This window comes from Panicum virgatum, chromosome 1N (assembly GCF_016808335.1).
Source record: "Panicum virgatum strain AP13 chromosome 1N, P.virgatum_v5, whole genome shotgun sequence".
Taxonomy (NCBI): Eukaryota; Viridiplantae; Streptophyta; class Magnoliopsida; order Poales; family Poaceae; genus Panicum; species Panicum virgatum.
Genome location: NC_053145.1, coordinates 4,845,905 through 4,857,934, shown reverse-complemented (window position 1 = coordinate 4,857,934; position 12,030 = coordinate 4,845,905). Strand labels below are relative to the sequence as shown.

Below are 12,030 nucleotides of genomic sequence, written 5' to 3'. Positions count from 1 at the left end.
CGAGACGACCTCGAGTCTGGGATGCGTAGCAGGATAGGGTTTTTTTTTTGTTGGTCTGCTGCTTGCCGCTAAATTGCATGGTCCAAGGCAATGCATGGAGTTGATGCAAAGGATTAGCCCAGGCCAAGATCAGGTGCAGCAGCAGGCCGTATAGAAATTAAAACCGTGTCAGGGTGAAGGGCTTGCAAAGTCAAGTTATCAACATCACCGCCCTTATCTCGAAGCATGCTGGATGGGCATGCAGCTTTATTGGCAGATCTTTGTGGAGCCAAATAACCGTCTAATCCCGATCACCATGCTGCCTAACTTTATCCTCTAGAAGGTGTCTGCGAAGGGCAAGTGATCGACTGTGCTACAACTACCAAGTCCTTAAAAGTGGTATCAAACATGGTAGGAAAATAGACAAAAGTCGCCATGTAGGCTAGCTATCACATCAAGCACAAGGCTCTGCACAATCGGCACAAATTTATTTAATGCGTTCTGCATAGTATATTATTATAGTAGCAAAACAGACCTATACACATGTTCACCCTCTGTTCTTCAGCAATACTATATACCAGTACAAATTAATACAAACATATACTACTATATACTAATACTAGTAGCAGATGGACAGTGGAGTCAGCGACTAGTTCTCTTTGCCGTGCCCTGCTGCCTTTTGGTCCCTGAAGCTCTGCGAGACCTGCCCTTGTTGTTCTTGGAAGATATGAAGAACTGGACAACTAGATCTAGATTTGTGCTTCTCCACAAACTCGATTCTGCCATGTAATAATACGCACCTTAGATTAGAGGGGGGACGGAGTACGTGGATCCGATCGACGGCGAAACTGGGGAGCGGGATTGTGGAGTGAATCTCCTCCGGCGAGCCTTTCATTCATGGATATGGATTAATCTCCTGCACCGAGGAAGCTAGAATGGTCAGCCCACTTGCAAATTACTCAAAAGTAAGGCCTTGTTTAGATATTTACATGTAAACCCCGTAAACGCAAAAAAAAACATCACATCGAATGTTTTGATACATGCATGGAATACTAAATGAAGTCTATTTACAAAATTTTTTTTATGGATGGGCTGTAAATCGCGAGATAAATCTAATGAGCCTACTTAATTCATAATTTGCAACAGTGATGCTACAGTAACCATCCGCTAATTATGGATTAATCATGGATTAATTAGCATACAACCCATCTGTGCAAAAAATTTTGTAAATAGACTTCATTTATTACTTCAAATTAAATTAGTAAGATTCCGTCGAAAAAAATTTTGCACTCTATCTAAACACAGCCTAAATCCAACAAAAAAACTAGCTCGAAGTAATTAAGGCAGGTCAGTGAAAATCGAGAGGGGGAATGGCCAAGGAAGCTAGCTGCAGAGGATCCAAGAGAAATATTTTGCAGAGGGGAGACGAAGACGAGGGCCCCCATGGCTTGGACTTGGTCCGCCGTCCGTGCATGAAGACGGCAGGCCGGAGCCGGCCTCCGAGGAGTCTCCTGCGGCGGGCGACGACGACCCTTTGGGTATACTTATCCAAGCGGCACGACAGCAGGTCGGCCGGCGGTGTCGACGACGACCCTTCCAGTGGGTCGTCTAACCAAGCGGCAGGACGACAGGTGGGAGCCAAAGAAGGTAAGGCGAGAGGGGACTGACGGTGGCGGCGGCAGCCGGAGGCGCAGTCTTGGTCTCTTGGATCACTCGGGGTCGGGGCGGCGGCGGCGGCGCGGGAGGAGCACGGCCAGCGCGAGGGAGGCGAGAGCCCAGACGGAGTAGGCGGCCAGAGCCACGGGCCAGGCCGCCGGGGCGCCGGTCACGGCCACGTCGACGCACGCCGCCGCCGCGACGACGACTAGGAGGAGGAGGAGCGCCTGGTGGTCCATCGCTCGCTCACAGGCTCAATTGCTAATGGAGTCGTTGGTGCAGCCTCTCGCCGGCTCATCAGGATGGGCCTCCTTTATATATAGCTATGGCTTGGTGGGACGTGGCACGGCAATGATGCCAGTGAAGCTTCTAGGAAGCTTATAGGATCTGACGAGGATGCAGTTTTTCAGTTGCTCACAGGGTAGCTAGCGGTCGGTGCTGTGATCGCGACGGGACGGGGGAGTTCACACTCTGCCCGGCCGACGGAGGATTCTCAGCAGGGTAAATCACCCGGAAATTCTTCCTCCCCGGCGGCCGGTACGGCGGCGGAGCTCCGGAAGAGATCTGCGCAATTCTCTTGCGTATTAAAAAAGCAGGCGCGAATCACTTTAGGCGAATCGTAATGGCCCTGAAGCTGATACTATTATAGCCCAATGAGGCCGGCCCATATACATAAATGAAACAAACTTCGAGGCTGTTCGGCTGATATGATAAATGGTATTCGGCTGGTAGAATGAATAGCATTATGTGAGAGGAAATAAGCCGAGACAAGCCGAGAACCGATCAACCGAACATGATATTATTCTTGACATGGGCTGTGTCGGGCCACTTCCGAACAACCATACCGCTCCGAACTGCCCAAACTACGGCTGCAAACTGAGAGCGGAGCCATCCAGGTTCGTTTCACCGTACCGATCGGTTGCACCACGATAGGCACCACACGATCGGTTGCGGCTGTCTAGTTGAGTTGATTAATGAACTGGGCGGTCTAGTCCCAGTGCACTTTATTTATTTATGCTGGTAATGGTGTAGTAAAAGAGGCATATACATACTTTACTTGTACGAACGACTGAAAAAGAAGCATATATACATCTGACGAACGGAATGCGTGTGTAGAGCACGCATCCAACGGAGTCGGATTGGCCACCGGCGTCACAGGGCTCATCTGCCCCGTCCACGTATTCCGGTGGCAGTGCTACCTCGACGAGTCACGGTGCCCCCGCCGGTCAGCAGACCGTCCAGCGCTGCTCTGCGTTGCTTAATTACTTGCTTGGTCGGTCGCTCGGGCCAAGTCCGCTGCCCTACAAAAGTTCCCACGTGACAAAGTGTCAAAGTCCGGGGCCCGGCTATAACCGGAAGGCCCGACCCGGTACCACGAACGAAATGCGCGAACTGTTGAAACTGTAATCGCGTTGTCGTAGTGTTGCAAACCACGGCCGGGTGGCGGAAGGCACCCGCCCTAGCCCAGAGGGTGTGTACTCAGGGGGTAGCTAGTCTTAGATCGATCTCCCTCCAGAACACAAGAAACACAGTAGGATTTAGAGTGGTTCGGGCCGCCGGAGCGTAATACCCTACGTCCACTGTGTGTTGTATTGCCTTCCCACAAGCGTGAGGAGGTGCGAGAGCTTGAGTCTGGATTGTGGAGATGATGTGTGAACCTCTTCCTGTGTTCTAGCGGGCGTGCTCTCCCTTTTATATGTCCAAGGGGAGCACGTACACTGAGCGGGGCCCCGACATGTGGACCCGGCGATGTATTATAAACTACACTTTGGCCTTCAATGGCTCAGATCCGGAGATCTTGTCGTCGGCTTCTGTGCGTAGCTTCTGACCAGGGATGGTCTTGAGTTGTCCTGTCAGAGTAGAGTCTAGCCTTTGCAGTCGCGCGTCGAGGTCACGATGAAGCGCCGAACTACTGACTCAGTCTACTGTAGCAGCGTGCACTGTTGCTTCAGTCAGTAGCTGGTCATCATGACTCGTCGCTCATGCGCGCAGCGCTGAGTCTTTAATGCTTGTCTTGGTAAATGACGAGCCGCGTCGGTAATTGGCGATCCATAGTGTGGACTGACAAAAGCTGCCCCGTGCCCAGCGGCAGCAGAGCCTGCCTCAACCACTCGCACTTAATGCGGGTGGGTGAGGGAGCTTCCAGCGGAAGGCTTGCGCCCGCGCCCGCGTCTGCGCGACACGTGGCGGCTCCGGACCCCTCCCGAGTAGCTAGCTGAGCCGAGAGCTCACGGGGGGTCCGGATGGCACGTGGAGGTCCCGGACCCACCTGCGGGAGTCCGGATGGCACGTGGAGGTCCCGGACCCACCTGCGGGGATCCGGGTCCGCGGCCACAGGTGCTGAGCATTTCCACCTCTGGGACATGTGGTGACACCGGACCCGTCCCCGAACGGGAAGCGGGTCCGGGACCGTTGGTCCGGTGAGATGGAGTCGGAACCCAGGAGTCCGGCTGCTCAGCTCCTTAGGGCGTAGTTACGGATAACTACGCGAGTCTTGGCACAGTAGGAGTGGGTACCCCAGTTGTAGGGTACCGACAGTGGCCCCCGGGCCCGCCTCGGGAGAGGCAACGAACCCGCAGGTGGGGCCACTACTGTGAGCAACTTGGCTGCTTCTGGCACCCAGCGGTGCGCGCCGCAAGGGTCTTGCCCTGTATCGTCCATCCCTTGGGTCACCTACTGCATCATCACGTTTGGACCTGCACATGACTCAAGGTAGATGCTTAGTAGCGTGCCCACGGGTCCCAAATCCTGTTGGCTGTAATCCTTTGAGATGGATAGCTAGGTTCAGTGAACGAAGCTCAAGGGGCCGGCCTTTAGGTTAAGAGAAAGTCCGGACCTCCAGGTTCCCAGTCCTAGGTACTACGGCACTCATTCACAGGAGGTGGTGCGTGCAGGCTTAGGGTACGGAACCAGGCTAAGCGGCTACACGGCTCCGGACCTCCCCGGAGAATGAGTGCCCTTCCCTGAACCTGCAGGTTCCCAGGGGTCCGAACCCCTCTCTTCCATGAGGGGTCTCGAGCTAAGTCACTAACTAGCCAACTCAATTCGGACCACAATCACCGCACAAGAGTAAGAAGCCACGTGGGGGTTAGCGCAAACAGAATGCGTAGATCGAAATTGGAATGTAACATCCTTAGAGGCGAACTGAGAATAAACTTTTCCTTTATAACTAGATGTACATGAGATGTGCGATGTAAGCCAGAACACGGGTTTATGAGGCCGGAGCTGTCCGGACCTCCGGGCCCCCAGCCTTAGGTACTACGGTACTCACCCTAGGGAGGTAGAGCATGCAGGCTTAGGGTACGGAACCAGGCTAAGCGGCTACACGGCTCCGGACCTCCCCGGAGGGTGAATACGCTTCCCTGAACCTGGTTCGCAGAGGTCCGGACCCCTCCACGGGGGAGGCTCACCGGACTGGACCACACGGAAGTACTACATAGTTACAAAGGAAAAGATTTTATTCCCTGCTGGGCCTCTAAGAGTAGGACTTACAGAGATGTAGAGTCGGGGGTACGACCGGAGTCGGCTTTCCGCCGGAGAGAGCCACTAGAGCCGGCTTTCCGCCGGAGCGGGCTTGGTGCGACCGGAGTCGGCTTTCCGCCGGAGCGGCTTGGTGCGACCGGAGTCGGCTTTCCGCCGGAGCGGCTTGGTGCGACCGGAGTCGGCTTTCCGCCGGAGCGGGCTTGGTGCGACCGGAGTCGGCAGTCCGCCGGAGCGGGCTTGGTGCGACCGGAGTCGGCTTTCCGCCGGAGCGGGCTTCCTCTCATGAGTGAGGTATGCTGTGAGCTGGGATTTGTCGCTCCGCCGCTCGCAGCTTGTGAGGGGGCCCTTGACGGGTGCCCTGACTCTTGCCGGCGGGCGGCGCGCGCCGCCGCCAACGGTGGCTGCTCCACAGGCACAGTTGCCCCTGGAGCAGGAACGCGAGAGGCATGTGGCGTGGAGGACGCCACCCCCTCCGTCATCTCCACGTCGTCCACGCGAACCATGGGGACGAAGAAGATGATGAAATGCGACCAGCTAGCGCCCCTACCTGGCGCGCCAAATGTCGTAGTGTTGCAAACCACGGCCGGGTGGCGGAAGGCACCCGCCCTAGCCCAGAGGGTGTGTACTCAGGGGGGTAGCTAGTCTTAGATCGATCTCCCTCCAGAACACAAGAAACACAGTAGGATTTAGAGTGGTTCGGGCCGCCGGAGCGTAATACCCTACGTCCACTGTGTGCTGTATTGCCTTCCCACAAGCGTGAGGAGGTGCGAGAGCTTGAGTCTGGATTGTGGAGATGATGTGTGAACCTCTTCCTGTGTTCTAGCGGGCGTGCTCTCCCTTTTATATGTCCAAGGGGAGCACGTACACTGAGCGGGGCCCCGACATGTGGACCCGGCGATGTATTATAAACTACACTTTGGCCTTCAATGGCTCAGATCCGGAGATCTTGTCGTCGGCTTCTGTGCGTAGCTTCTGACCAGGGATGGTCTTGAGTTGTCCTGTCAGAGTAGAGTCTAGCCTTTGCAGTCGCGCGTCGAGGTCACGATGAAGCGCCGAACTACTGACTCAGTCTACTGTAGCAGCGTGCACTGTTGCTTCAGTCAGTAGCTGGTCATCATGACTCGTCGCTCATGCGCGCAGCGCTGAGTCTTTAATGCTTGTCTTGGTAAATGACGAGCCGCGTCGGTAATTGGCGATCCATAGTGTGGACTGACAAAAGCTGCCCCGTGCCCAGCGGCAGCAGAGCCTGCCTCAACCACTCGCACTTAATGCGGGTGGGTGAGGGAGCTTCCAGCGGAAGGCTTGCGCCCGCGCCCGCGTCTGCGCGACACGTGGCGGCTCCGGACCCCTCCCGAGTAGCTAGCTGAGCCGAGAGCTCACGGGGGGTCCGGATGGCACGTGGAGGTCCCGGACCCACCTGCGGGAGTCCGGATGGCACGTGGAGGTCCCGGACCCACCTGCGGGGATCCGGGTCCGCGGCCACAGGTGCTGAGCATTTCCACCTCTGGGACACGTGGTGACACCGGACCCGTCCCCGAACGGGAAGCGGGTCCGGGACCGTTGGTCCGGTGAGATGGAGTCGGAACCCAGGAGTCCGGCTGCTCAGCTCCTTAGGGCGTAGTTACGGATAACTACGCGAGTCTTGGCACAGTAGGAGTGGGTACCCCAGTTGTAGGGTACCGACACGCGTGTTTCGATTGTGCTGACGTACAACACCTTCCTAGCTACGCGGTCATGGTCTCATGGAGACGACGCGACCACAGCAGCGACGACAACGAAGGCCGGCCGGCAGCCAGACAGAGGCAGGCAGCCTTCTGTTTCCGAACCGCGCGCAGCACAGGTTCCGCCACGTCGGCGGCCCAGGCCTTCGATCCCCGAGCCCCGACACCATGGCGCCATGCCGTGTCTGGGTCGGAGGTCGTCGTCGTCGAGCTTGCTGCCGTGGACGGTTGACCTTGGCACGGCAAAGCCGGTGTCCGCCGACCGCCGGCCTGCAGCCTTAAACTAAACATGTTGCGTAGCGTGCATGAATCGCTTTGCCACAAACAGACAAAATTGAATCTCCTGCTCCACCTCCACCGCGGGGGGCGATGCCGCCCCCGCTCCCGCCGCCGCCGCTCCACCCCCCATCGCCGACCCAGCCTTCCACGGCGGGGCCGCCCAAGCTCCTGCGCCGCGTCCAGGTCCCCCCGCCTGCCTCTACTGCTCCTTCGAAGTCCCTGCGTTGGGCGGATCTGGTGGATCTTTGGCCGGATTCGCCGCCGCCCCCGCCTCGCTTCGGTCGTCCTCTGCCAGATGCTGTTGAGTTCGTGCCGGCTACTCCCTCGCCAAGTCCGCGCCGTGCCCCGACGCCCTCGTACGCGGATGTGGTCCGGCGCTCCTCTCCTGCATTTACGCCGGCTGGCCGTGCCTACCGTCCGCCATCCGGCCGCCACGACGCCTTTAATCCGGTGCGGCATGGTTCAGCCCGCTCGAGGGGGGGGGGGACGCACCCTCTGCGCTCTCCTTCCTCCTCAACGCTAGCTGGAGGACGTCCCACCCATCAATCGCCGGAGGACGGGTGGACTCGCGTGCTGCGCAGGAGGGGGCATTCAAGCACCGCTTCGCGGCCGGGCGCCAGGCGCCTTGACGCCCATTCTAGCCGCGCCCACCATCGACGTTTGGGCATGGACGCCCAACCCGAGCAGGATCCCCAAGTGCCTGTGGCTGGTCTTCATCAGCCAGGGGGACGCGTCCTCGTCGGTCACCGTCTCCGCAACACCACCGGCTGAAAGCATCTCGGCCCCTAATTCGAGTTTTGGTAATTAATGACAACAATTTGTGGATTAACAATTTCATTCGAGATAATGAGCATAGGTTGATCCACGGATGAAAGGGATTTGGTTGTGAACGTGTAAAGTTTTGAGATGATATGCAAAGCTCGGACTCAAGACAAAGGTATAAAATAAGGCTTTTGTATTTTACCGGTCACAAGGCGTTTAGTGGATGAAAAGTGACCGGATTTGTTGAATAGATAGCCGTACTATCAAGATGGGTTGTGTACTCGTGCTTGACGGGTCTTTAGTGCCATTTTGCTTAAAATGTCTAGGTGCATGCATGAGGGCTAACGACACTTTGACAAGATTTGAAAAAGAACAAGTTTGAGAGCTGACTGCACAAGCGCGGACAGTCCGCTCCCTAGAGCGCGGACGGTCTGCACCCGTACCAGAGAGCATGTTTGGCTCTGGTGGAAATTAGATGTGACTGGCGGACAGTCCGGCCCAGGTGGGCAGACGGTCCGCCGCTCTAACTCAAAATGTACCAGAGAGGGTGTTTTCTCTGGTTACGCTTATGACCTGTGTTGCGGACGGTCCGCCCATGGGGCGCGGACGGTCCGCCGACTATTTGACAATTTGTACCAGAGACATTGTTGTCTCTGGTGGATTTCAAGGATGAACGGCGGACAGTCCGCTCCTGGGGCGCGGACGGTCCACCGGCTAATTTCAAAGTTATACCAGAGACGATGTTCGTCTCTGGTGGTGTGGAACACTTAACTGCGGACGGTCCGCCCCTGGGGCGCGGACGGTCTGCCCCTGGGGCGCGGACGGTCCGCCAGGGCTGTAACGGCTAGTTCTGACACGCATTAAATGCACTCTGACTCACTGGCTTATAACGGCGGACGGTCCGGTTTTTGAACAGCGGACGGTCCGCGACTTCGCAGAAAAGAGTGTAACGGCTAGTTTTTGAGGGGATGTCTATATATACCCAATGCCCGGCCATTGGGTCTTCCTCTTGGCTATTTGGACTGCATACTTGACACTATAGAGCTAAGGCATCCCTTTCTCACACACACTTGCTTAGAGATTTCATTCTTGAGAGTGTAAGGGCTTCCTAGTGCATTGCATCAAGAGTTTGAGCTTTGTGGCACTAGGAAAACTTCAAGCAAGCGTCATCGACTTGTTACTCTTGGGAGTTGCCGCTCCCTAGATGGCTTGGAGAAGAGGATTTCGTGGAGCTCCTCCAAGGAGATTGTTGAGGAGCCCCGATTTCGGTTGTGAGAGGTCTTGTGCTCACCTCACCGGAATGGTGAAGAGCAACTCTAGTGGAATCGAGGTGTGGAGCGGTTACTTGATTCAAGCTGACTCAAGATCAAGAGGTTCTTGATAGAAGAGCAGTTGATTCTTGGAATCCATCTCAACGTGAATTAGGGGTGACCGGCAAGCCATCGACACCATGGGATAAATTCGTGTGTCAAGCTTGGTTACCTCTCTTGCTCACTTTAATTCTTGTTTTTACTTTGAGCAATTTACTTTACTAGAGCTTGATTTGTATTTTGTCACCCTAGGTTGCAAACCCATCTAGAGATAGTAGTAGCATGACATAGGGCTTTCCTTTGTTGCTAATTAAATTTCTCTAGTGTTGTTGGTTTTAGATTTTAAACCGCATATTCACGCCCCTCTAGTCGTTGTTCTTGATCCTACACCAGCTCCGTGGCAGAAGGGCGCCAAGTTCAGGGTGCTTATCCACCTGGAGTGGATATTCGACAGCACTTCAGCCTCCACGGACCACTACGGCGACGGCACGGCCCCGGCGTAGGCGGAGCCAGAGCAGCGCAGGCTCACGTGGCTTCGTGGGGTCGTGGACGACGAGCCGGCCCCGGCGCCCGCGTTCCCCCCTTCAATGTCCCGCCTCCGGTCTGGACAGTGCGGCAGGATCGGAAGGACGGCAACCACCGGGTGTTGACGACCAAAATTGGCACTGGTCGAACAGACCGGTCTGATCGGTGCTTGAGAGCGGTCTGACCGGTCTGGACCATGTAGCCGGTCTGGCAACACCGACCGGTCTGACCGGTGACCGGTGGGTCTGACCGGTCTACCTGGAATCCGAGTACAACTAGAACTCTTTGTAGATTTAGATCTGTAATAGGATTTCTTGCGGGATAAGTCCACCCCACCCTATAAATATAAAGGGTCACGGCCGATTAGGGTATCCAATCGATCAAACACAAACCTTTTTATCTTTTTTACCTTTTCTTTTCCAATCTCAATATGCTGTTCTTCTCTCGTCTCCATGGCGTTTGAGGACGCCCTAGCTGGCCTGCCGAGCCTAGGGCAATCCTACGTGCGCTTGCCCCGACGGGGTCCCTCCCGGGCGAGCGTTCGTCGGATCGTCGCCGTTGTGCACGGCGACCGGTCTGACCGGTCCCTCTTACCGGTCTGACCGCTCCACGCAGGAGGTGCTGCAAGGAGCTCCTCCTCGCGTCGCGCGACCTAGCACGATCATGTGTTGGCCCGTAAAAGGCATCAACACAGGGCTCGTCGCCTCGGTGGGGGGCGTGCCAGCGTGGTCGCTTCGGCCACCCCGACGGGGACGATGACGAGGACGAACACCGCCGCCAGCCGCCACGCTACAACAACGACCACCCCGACCGTGGCTGGGAACGACACCACCACCGCGACGATCAGGAGGACGGCGACGGCAACCCGGGCAACCATGGTGCCCGCACCAGGTCTCTCCACGGGGCCACGGGCGCTGGCCAGGAGCCTGTGTTCAGGGAGCGGGAGCGTTCGCCTCCACGCCGCCACTGGGGCTCTGGCAAGGGCGACAGGCGTCGTGACGCTTCCTCGCCAGCCCCAGTCCACAAGCTGCCCGCCGTCCGCGACCTCCAGGCTGAGAACAACGCCAGGTTCAAGTTCCTCTTCAAGGCCCAGGCGGCCTCTATCCAGGACGTGGCCTCTAACCTGCTCAAGAACAACTCTTCCAGGCTCAGTCACGACCTAGTGATGCCTGTCATGGAGGACTACATCCATAAGGCGCTCAGGCTCGCCGACAGACTGGGGATCGCCGACGCGCCGCCACTGGAAACCGGTTCCCAGCTGGGGAATGAAGCCTTGTCCACCAGTGCGGCCCTTCCCGCTCTCTCGAGGCCGGATGGGGGCACCGGTGGCGCAGACATCCCCGTGTTGGTGGCCTTTTAGAGGCTCAAGCGCACACTGCAAACTGATGCTGCCGGAACTGGCCACGACGACACCATGGCTCTGGTGGTTGACGCCCTCGACACGATGCAGGCGGCGGCGGCCCAGGCGACTACAGACCTGCAGCGGGGTCACCACTCCCCCAGCCGCCGACATCTCCACGCGAAGACGAACAGCCGCAACAAACTCGGGCCTTGTACATCGATGCCAGCCTGGGGCTGGACACTTTCTTCGCCACGCTGCCACCACCAGCCATCACGCCGGGGTCTGAGGTGCCGCGCCAGGTCCAAGTTCGTCACCGCAGAACGTATGACATGTCTAAGGTGCGCCGGAGCGCTCGGCTGGCTCGGAAGCTGGTCATGCCGGCACTGATGAAGGCACAGATCAACCTTTGCCGCCAGCTTGGCCTTGTTGAAGCTGAGCGGAAGCCGATCGAGGAGGTACTAGTCGACTACATCAACATGTACAGTGGTCCGCTACCACAACACATCGTGGCTGCGCTGACCACCTTCTTCGGCATCCACGACGAGTTCGAAATCCAGCTTGACGAGGCGATGATGGAGTTCGCGGGTGTCGGGATCGACGACGTCCACGAGGTGAACAACGACTTAGATGTGTGATTCGGCTCGTGAGCTGTAACTTTGGGGTCGGAGCAATTCGCCATTTCGCCTACCCCAACAATGTGTACCCCCGCTTACCCTTCTTTTGTACGTCTGAACTACATCGCCGCCGCCTCCGCTGCGACCAGTGTGTTTGCAAACTCTTCTTCGGTTAATCTACGTGAACTTCCTGCGACTACTGTCTTGTTACGTCATGCTGTACTGCTCCAAATGCTCTGTCCTCTTTGTTTCCTAAAGATCATGAATCGCAAGGACCCAATCCGCCCGAGATACGATGATCCAACATGACTGCTCCAAATCTTGACGTCTTGTGCTGGAATGTAAGAGGGTTGAATTCC

The 12,030-nt window shown here is 56.8% G+C and overlaps 1 long non-coding RNA gene across 1 annotated transcript; it reads right to left on the bottom strand.

Moving 5' to 3' along the window:
• Positions 1-446: 446 nt before the first annotated feature.
• On the bottom strand, positions 447-2,039 carry LOC120654742. The gene is made up of 2 exons (XR_005667164.1): positions 1,648-2,039; positions 447-895 (listed from the first exon to the last, which is right to left on the bottom strand). It is a non-coding gene; the product is annotated as an uncharacterized LOC120654742 (long non-coding RNA).
• Positions 2,040-12,030: the final 9,991 nt, after the last annotated feature.